The sequence below is a fragment of the Talpa occidentalis genome, unplaced genomic scaffold (genome assembly GCF_014898055.3).
Source record: "Talpa occidentalis isolate TD23 unplaced genomic scaffold, MPIMG_talOcc4v2.1 talOcc4.14, whole genome shotgun sequence".
Lineage (NCBI taxonomy): Eukaryota > Metazoa > Chordata > Mammalia > Eulipotyphla > Talpidae > Talpa > Talpa occidentalis.
The window spans coordinates 25,832,206-25,841,779 of record NW_023601433.1 but is presented as its reverse complement, the minus strand read 5'-3'; the positions used below and the strand labels follow the sequence as shown (position 1 = coordinate 25,841,779).

General features: G+C 47.2%; 1 pseudogene; it reads right to left on the bottom strand.

Annotated features, from left to right (window-relative positions):
• Window positions 1-6,772: 6,772 nt before the first annotated feature.
• On the bottom strand, window positions 6,773-7,569 carry LOC119245224 (Fanconi anemia core complex-associated protein 24-like; annotated as a pseudogene).
• Between the last annotated feature and the right edge of the window lie 2,005 nt (window positions 7,570-9,574).

Below are 9,574 nucleotides of genomic sequence, written 5' to 3'. Positions count from 1 at the left end.
GTACATTATTTAAATATTGCTCTATTTCTAAATTTATTGTACTTTAAATTGCTTCACCATTTCCATTTCATTACCGAGATGTACCAATCTTTAGATAATCTTAAATTTACAGTTAATTTCTGAAATTTTACTCTTTTCCTCTTTTTTTCAGTCTTAAATAATAACTTGCTTTAATATAATCAACCTAAATCTTTCCCTCTTCAGAAATCTAAGAACCTGTCCCTTTCAATTCTGCATCTAATATTTCCAAGAATGTGTGACTTTATGTATTTCTTTACAAGTGAACAGAATTCTCTTAGTGATCTCTGGAAATTTAGAAGATTCTTTCCTAAACTTGAAGTTTAGAAACATCATCAAATTCATCTATCTATTTCTCTACTCTCTGTTTATCAAACAACCTATGATCGAGCGATAGATCCATCCATCCATCCATCCATTCATCCATCCATCCATCCATTCATCATCAATCATGTATGTAGTGATTTCTCTTTGCTATTTGTTTTTCTTCTCTTTTACAGTTGCAACAACAATTTTTATGTTGATTTTCCATTGGTTATGCTCCCTGAAATAAATGAGAAAGAGCAGGCAAGTAACATACAAAGAAAATGACAGTTGTAATACTAATACATTTATTTGATGTTCATCATGAGTAAACTGCATCATCACAGTTGCCAGAAAGGCCCCCGAACTCTGGTGGGAGCCCTGTGTCACCTTTGCATTTTGTCTCAGTTATCCTCAGGGCCCCAGGGTCCAAACCAATTCTTTCCTGGTCGGGGAGTCTGGGTGGCAATCAGGAGGTAGGGGTGACTTGAGGATTGGAAAGTTGCAAATGACAGAACCAGGGCCCAGGAGGCCATCCCAAGGCAGGAAGGAACAGAGAACTGCTCCCCCTGGTGGCTCTGGGTGAGTCTGCCTGACCCAGGGATGTGCTTTCTTTGGGCTGTGCTTTTTCCATCTGAAGGTCCAGGCTGATGCCTGTCCCCCTGCTCAGGCTCCAGAATCCAGGAGTTACACAGCATGGCACCCAAAAAATGTATCCTTTTCTCCTACAGCGTGTCAAAATGCCACTGCTGAGAGCACTGAAGTTCTTTCCTGAACGGACCTATGTCTGACATATGCCTCACTTACACTACTGATTGCTCTCCCTCAAAATCCATATTCTCCATTTGAGACTTCTCAAATGCCTGAGCCTCAACCCAAATCCTCCTTGGAGGCCAAGATAGATCCTTCTTGCTATAACACGGTCTCTACAATAAAGTGAGGCATTTTTACACTTATAATGACGAATGATATTGTCCTTTAATGTTCAAATATGACACAGTTCTTGTGAGACTGGATGTCCTGGTTTTTCTACAATCAGTAAATTAGTTTGCACTAATTTACTAAAGACATAAAAGATGGCCTCTTTTTTATGTCTTTGGAATAGCTCCTTGCATATTTAGGAAAACTCTGTCATGATGCCTCTGGCTTAGAAGAGTATTAGAGAAGATGGTGCTCACTCATCTCTCTCTCTCTCTCTCACACACACACACACACACAGACTTTGTGCAAGACAACAGGTCTAGCACAGCCTGGCCCAGGACCCTAGAATTAAGGGGAGAAGGTGACAGAAAGAACAGATGGCCCACTGCTTGTGCAGGGTGCCAGGATGAAAGGCAGTGGACATGTCACCCCCATCACATCCTTTCACACCCCACCACAGCGAATCCTGTAGTGAAATGAATGCCTTTGGTTATGATGGGAGGGGCCTGTGTCCTGGCAGGGAAGCCCCAGAGCTCTGCTTGTGGAGGTCTTGTTGTTGGAATTGAGACTCTTGCATCTCCAAGTATCTGCTGTGCTGTGTCCAGACAGCCTCACCCATCACAGTTCGTGAACATTTATCCCTGCGGTGTGATGGTCCATCATCCTTTTCTGCAAAATAAGCTTGGGCAACGACTCCAAGATGGGAGGAGATGAAGTAGGAGGCAGGGATAGTCAGTGCTGAGTGCCCATGTGGCTCAGGGCAGGGCGGGCACTGCTGTCCCAATTATGCAAGAGTCAGTGATGCATTTTCTGAGCCTACCTATCCAGGTCCCCTGAGCTCTCAGCACCAGTCCACAGCACCCCCTATTAGGCTCAGAATACAGCACATCTTCTTATGCTTTTCACACTCCCAGCTCTACTGGTGGGTGCTGATGTTCTCACGTCATTGGCTGTCACTAGTTGAGGCAGTAGAAAGAGTAGGTCGCTTCAGGGGACTCCCCAGTTGCACAGCGGTTGAGTGCTGGGCTGCAAAGCTTCCTACAGCCTCTGCAGCACTGGGGTTCGATCCAAGGCCCCCGGGTGAGGGTCCCACATGAGCGTGCAGACCTCTCCTGCCGCCCACTGCTACCCTCAGAAGTGTACTTCGTCAGTCAGCCTGCTCTGCTCCCCGCTCTGGCTCTGGTGAATTCTCTCACCCTCCCACACTTCTGACTGTACCCAGTGCTTGTATAAATAAATCAATCTTAAAAAAAAAAAAAAAAAAGTGTAGGTCGCTTCCAAGGTGTGCGCATCTGAGACATTGTTTTTTCAGGTCACTGAGGACCAATAGGTAGCAAAATGTGACATTTATGTCACCAAATAGTTTAAGATCACCTGGCCACTGGGTTTGCTGCTACATTGTCCCTGGCTCATAACCAAAACATCACGAACTGGAGCCAAGGTCCAGGCTTACGATCCCCAGAGCACGTGTTGGTAACAGTGGTAATCATTCTATCTGGTGAGCTCTAGGTTTAGAGAAGTGATATATATCCAATATCATTCCTAATGAGGGAAAGGAATTAGGAATAAGGGGTGAAGTGGTATAGTGAGTGTCAGGTCTGAGAGACCTGTCCCAGTGGGGAGGGGTCTCCTGGTGACCAGAGAGCAGGAGCAGCTCAGGAGAGCAGTCTGCAGGGCAAGAGAGAAGCCCAGCGTCCTTACACGGTCAGGGTAATGGGGGGAGAAGAAGGCCTGGACCCGGAGTGGGGACATGCAGGTGCTGGGAGAGGACACCTGGGTCTCCCAGGACCCAGAGGTGGGACGTCTGTTTTCTTTGCCAACCATAAATGGGATTTTGTATCTGGGAGCAACTGCAGGCGTCTGCACTGGGAGAACAGTAAGAAAAGAAACGTTGTCACTTCCCTTGTGAAGTCAGAGCAAGGGAAGGGGGTGGACCTGCCGGAGCTCACAGCTACCGTGCCAGCAGGGCCCAAACTGAGCCGTTGGGTCTGCAACAAGGACATGGCCTTCATAACAGAGGTGGTGTGGACACCAGGAGCCAGAGGATGAGTTTGAATCTAGGGGTCAGTAACATCTGTCTTGGGTCACTCAGCAGGGAGTATGCCTTTGAGGCTTAGGTAACATTGCCATGGGGACCCCCAATGTTTCTTCTGCTCCCTGGGCAGGAGAATGTCACCTGGATTCTGGACTCATGAAAGGCTTCACCAGAGGAGGCTCACAGACCATTATTGGGGAGCTCCTGCTCTTGATGCTCACAGCCCACCCCACACGCTGCGCTGTTGGACAGGAGAGGGGCACACCACTCACGGAAGTCCCCAGGGGTCCGGTGTGGTGTCAGCTCTAAGAGCATCTCTATTTCACCCCTTTCCTTGGAGTAGACTCAGCTGGTTCACATTGTGGAGAATCGCTCTTACCCTTTCATGTCCCACAACGAGGTTTGCTGTCCTCACGTCCTGAGTCATCAACTCCCTATGCCTGACCCCCGTCCCGACTCCACAACTGAAGGCTGAGGTGCCCGTGAGGGCGCAGGGCAGCTCTGTCTGAAATTCCCGCTGGGCCTGATCCTCACACGGCATCTCACCTCTTCGTGCCTGTTTCTTAGGACACAATCTCGTGGGCCCTTCCTTCCCCCACTTCCTGGGAGGGAAGTGTCTCTGGGGAGCAGAGTCCCCGCTGTGAGGGCTGTGCACCTGCGGGGGGTGGGTCTCTGGACACTGAGAATGAGAGTGGGGAAGTCTCCTCTTCCTTATCTGGGTAAGAGAAAAAGGGCAGCTTCACGATTAATCACATTAATAACTTGGCAGCCTTCCAGAGTCATTCGTTAGTTTATTCTTAATGTTAGTTATTTTTCCTGAGGTTTTAGAAACACTGAATGTTTAATTGTAGCAGATCCATTATGAACTCAGAGGTATTTCAACGTATAGTGTGCATATGCACAGTTATTTAAAAATGGCCACATAACAAGACTGTGAGCAGGCTGAGGTTCCTGTCCCATGTCCCTTCTGTGTGTGTCACTGTGAGAATCACCGCCATGGGAGACCACGCAGCAGTAGTTGGCCTCGTCCTCAGGCTGCGGCCCCGAGACGAGCAGGAGCCCCGCGTTGGCCGAGGTGTCCTTGGCTCCAGAGAAGCGGCTGGGGACCCCGGGGCCCCGGACCTTATCTGAGTCTGTGTGGTAGTTCAGGAGATAGCAGGGAGGGCTCCCTGGCTTCTGCTGGAACCAGAATATCTTTTTGCTCTGGACACTGACGTCATTGCTCAGGGTGCAGGTGAGTCTGGCTGTTGCTCCAGGAGACGCAGAGAGGGAGGGCTGCTGAGTCAGCACAGGCTGGGAGAGGAAACCTGCAAGTACAGACACTCATGGGTGAAGAGACAAGGACCAGATACAATTTTATGAATTACTGTGTGAGACAGACTGAAAAAAGCTTGCAGTGACCCTGGTCCTTGAGGCCTGTCCCCACCTGTGCAGTGAGAGAGGATCACGAGGAGGAGAGGCGTCCAGGCCATGGTGCTCACAGCCCCTGAGCCCCACATGGGGCTGGGCTCCCCAGGCCTCCTTTTCTTCCCCACCCTCTGCCACAGGAGGGGCTGTGCATGCAAATGGGCTTCCATCCAGGGACTTCTCAGCCCTCCCTGAGCCTTAGTGCTGCAGCTCAGCTCACACCCCACACTGAGAAAGACGAGGGTTTGCTTCACCCCTTGGGAGAGCCCTGGGAGGAAGCACCTGTTGACACCACACACAGGGCCCTGCTCAGAGGGCTGTGCCGGACCAGGGAGGACACAACAGTTCAATCTCCATCAGGTAGCCAAGCACTCAGCCCCCAGGCCCTGGCTCCTCTGAGTGAATTGCCCAGGGGCCATCCCACAGTGCCCCCTGCTGGTCACGGGGCACACATTCACCAGGGCCCAAAGCCCTGAGACCCCCAGCTCATGTGGTCACTGTCTCTATTCCCACATTCACAGCCTGATTACCAGAGATTGCTATGCTGACATGCTGTGCTAGACTCCTGTAAAGTTTTCATTTCCAGAAGGACTCCTGGTCCATGCAGGTGCCTACAGCATGTGTATGTGTAGTCATATGTATGTATAAATAGTCAAGCACATTTAATGTTATAACCCTTTCTCCTATAGTACATTCTAGAAAAGTCACATCATCCACAAGTGTGTAAAAGCAGCATAGGTGACGACGGACAGTTGAGGTGGTTGGACTATGTCCTATGGAGGGAAAGGGTTTAGAATGGGACTTTTCCATTCTACATGGAATGTCAATGTCACATTTGAACATGAAAATTCAGCAAACAGTTCAAAAGTCATGGAATGCTTTTAGACTTTTGATAATGATTAGATTGATTTATAAAAAACTAATGGTTTGCTAGGCATACCGCTTACTCAGCACTTACAAGTAATGATGTAACACATTTCTTCATTCATGAACATAATAGATGGCTGGGTACAAGGAGCAATCAGATCCACCTGACTCGGGCACATTGGCATTGTCCAGGTGTTTCCAGAAGTGAGATTGATACGAAGCCTACGGAATTCTTACTTGATCTTTTTTTTTGAACACATCATTAATTGTATTTACTTTTCTGAACAAGCGGCTGCATCCCTGGTCCCTGGCTCTCCTCTCTGCATTCAGCTGCCCCATGTAGATCTTCCCATTGCTGGGATATACATTAACAAACATTCTTTTCCTCCCTCACACACACTCGCTTTTTATCTTTATTTTTTTATTTTTTAATAAAGATTATTTACACATACAAGGGCTGGGATACAGGCCAGAGATGCCGGGGCAGTGAGAGGATTCACCAGAGACAGAGTGGGGAGCAGAACAGGCAGACTGACTGAAACACACTGCTGAGGAGGGCAGCAGGTGAGACAGGAGAGGTCTGCCTCACCATGTGGGTTTCTCCCTGGCCGGCGGGGGATGGAACTCATGCTGCAGGGGCTGCAGATCGCTTCATAGCGTGGTGCTTAACTCCCTTGTGCCACCAGGGACACCCGAGGCTTTTTATCTTTAAATAGGAACTCCAGGCTCCGGCTTTCTGTGTTCGGAAGATGTGCCTCATGTTATAAACAAACTGTGCAGCCACCAGGGAGGGAGGGAGGAAGGGAGGAAGAAAAAAGGCAGTCCCACTGTTTATTTACACTGGCAGTAGTTTTCAAAGCCCAGACCTGGAGAACAGCAGCTCTGCCACCAGGAACAGGGGCTTATGGTCCACAGTTCTTCATTATTTGTTTCTTTCAGATAGTCTTATCTATCACCTGAAACTTGATAAGCCTTTTTCATGATACATACAGATCAAGGTCACATAAAAATCTTCCCAAGCTGGATTCTTGCTGAGTCTGAGCATCTCTAATTAAATGGACTCTGGGAAGAGCCCCACCGGCCCTCTTCAGGCCAGCAGGAGGAGGGCAGTGCCCCCAGGGACGCACTAGCTGAAATATCTGGACCCAGAGAGTAGGGCAGGACAACAGGCAGGCTCCAATCTGGACTCTTCCACTAGTTGCTGGAGAGGAATTCTTTTGTTGTGGCTTTGAAATATGAAAAGAAAACAGGATCCTGTCCCTTGTGGTCTAAAAGAACACTGCAGAACGAAGGCGGCAAGTGTCACCTGGACTGAGTGAAGAAGGAGTGAATTTGCTGTGCTGCTGCTGGTCTGACCACTGGCTCCAGTTGTTGGATGGAAGCTTTACCGAGTTGCTGGAGGCTTGGAAACTTCTGAAGCAGTAGGGGAGCTTTAGTTTTTCCAATCCCTGGGATCTGTTGCACGGTTCTAAGAAGGTGGGGCTCAGAAATCTGAGCCTGTTTCTTCATGAGAAAAGGGTTTTTACTGGGATCTTTGGTTTGCTCTTGAACTAACTTCATAATGAGGCAGGATGCCTCCCTCTGGCTGGCCACTGGAAGCAAGACCATCCCTAGGTCCAACACAGTAAACTTCTGTATGGCTGGGAAGTACTGTTCACTCATTTGAATTTTTTCAACTACTACAATCCCTTGAAGAGTATTAGAATTTCTAGCCCGAACAAGCCTCTTTCTGTAGCCATTCCCTGCCACCAAATCAGCGTCGGTGATACAAAGAATACAGGATCTGCAGGATAGGTAAAAATCTACCAGTGTCAAGCCATCCTCAAACACGAGTTTAACTTTCCCTTGCATCTCCTGTACCTGCTGGCACCCGTGCCATTTCTCATTAGCCACATGTGACCAAAAGGCAGGTGCATGGTGCCTGCACCATTAGGAGGACTCCTTTCCATTGGTGGCCTCAATCGAAGGAGGGAACCACAAGAAAGTGTTGGAGCAGATTGACCTGCACATGGTCCCACATTCCACTCCCAGCCGGGACTCTTTGGTAGGAGCCCATCTGCAGTGTTGTTCTTTAAAGGATTGAATCATCTGCCAATGTCTAAGACGCAGGAGATTGGAGTGCTGGTTGCCAAGTCCCTCATTTATGCCGCCTGCCTGGTCCCTGTCACTCCGGCTCAATCCTCAGTCCACCTGGATCCATCACTATTTGTTTGTTTGGTTTTTTTTTTACAGAGTTCTTACTTGACAAGTTATAGGTCAAGTGAACAAAGTGTCACTTGAATCATAAACATAAATTATCATGGCCCCTAAATCCATTCCAAGAAGTGAGTCAGTTTATGATACCACAGTTCTTTGAATGAAGACAGCCAGGTCAACTTGATTAAAACCCCTGATAACTGCCAAAATTATCCTATGATCTGTCTTCCTGTCATCCCCAAAAGGACCTTTAATCCTTGATTAGGTGAATGCGCAATGTGGAAATGGAAATAACCAGAAACCTTGGGAACACAGGACATTAATTCTGAGTTAACATTGACTCCAGGGAACCACAATGTAACTGTTGTCTACCAGAGCACACATTTATGGAGACTGGGTGCTAAATGTGTGGTTTTAGTACATAAATGTCCCAGAGGGTCCCCAAACCCACCCTACATTTTTCTTCCAAGTTCCATTCATCATGATCAGGATACGTTATAACTCAAAGCTGATAGATTCCAACAAAGGTTACTGGCTGATACTGACTGACCTCTGGAGAGAAGACTATTATGGCAAATTGGAAGTTTCTAGACTGGTGCCTATCTAGACATAAGCAATATCACATTTTTAGAGGAAATGCAAGCTTTAGTATCACCATGAAGAACTCGAAAAATGCCGAGTTGGTGATTCCAACCACATGCTTGATGTCGTGTTGCACAGAAGATATTCTTGGACAGTGACGATGGATTATCATATGGTTAACGAGGTGGTGACTCCCAATGCAGCGGCTGTCGCAGATGTGGTTACAATTCTTGGACAAATGAACACATCCTCTGCTACCTGGTGTGCAGCTATGGATTGATCACATGCATTTTTCTTGCTAGTTCTTCACAATGTGCAGGTATGATCATAATGCACAAGGCTACCTCACTGCGGTTTCTCTCTGAGACACCTGTAGCACATTTTTAAAGAAAATCCCTCCCAGTGAGCTGAACTTTGAGAAGACGACCTGGCTGGTTACTTTATTCAAAAAAAAAAAAAAAAAGCACAAATAAATAAGAGGCCAGATGTGAAAGCACACAGGTTTGTGGGATGAAGCCAATGGTTTACTTGGGTGACCTAGTCTTGGAAGGAACATGACTGAAAAATCATGTTTGGAAAAACACTACACAGAATTATAATCTTGAATGCATAAATAAATGATTCTTAAATAAATACTTTGTCGATGACTAAGATAACTTGTTAAAAAGAAAATAGAGCAGAGCCCTTCATCAGTATTCAAATGAAACGTTATTTATGTGCCACTACATTCCAAAATAAAGACGGCAAACGTAATTTGTCCATTGCACATTGAATCAATGTGTTATTGTGGCTAAGGATCAGCGCTTCCGATTTTCTCATTTCTCATTTATTCAGCAAGCATGTGCTAAGGTACTGTGACAACCACTGGAATGACAATACAGAGATGGCACGGTCCGCTCCTCAGTGATCATGTATGCAGTATGACAGGTATGAACAGGGTGCTACTGGAACACGGAAGGAACTTCACGGTTTTGTGTCACTATTTTCCAGCTTTTTGGTGGAGGTGATATATGAACTGATACCTGAAGGGCAAGGCAAGGATATGCCAGACAGAGAAGAGATGCGGAGCCAAAGAGCTGTAGAGAAGGTAATGCACTGTGGCTTTATACAGTCTCGGTCGGTCAGATGCTAAAGTAAAGGGACAGCAAAGGAAGTAGTGGGAGATAAGGATATGTAAGTTGGCAGGATCCAAATTTATTTGGCTGCTTTTATTCCATGCTGAGGATACTGGAACTTCCCCTGGGG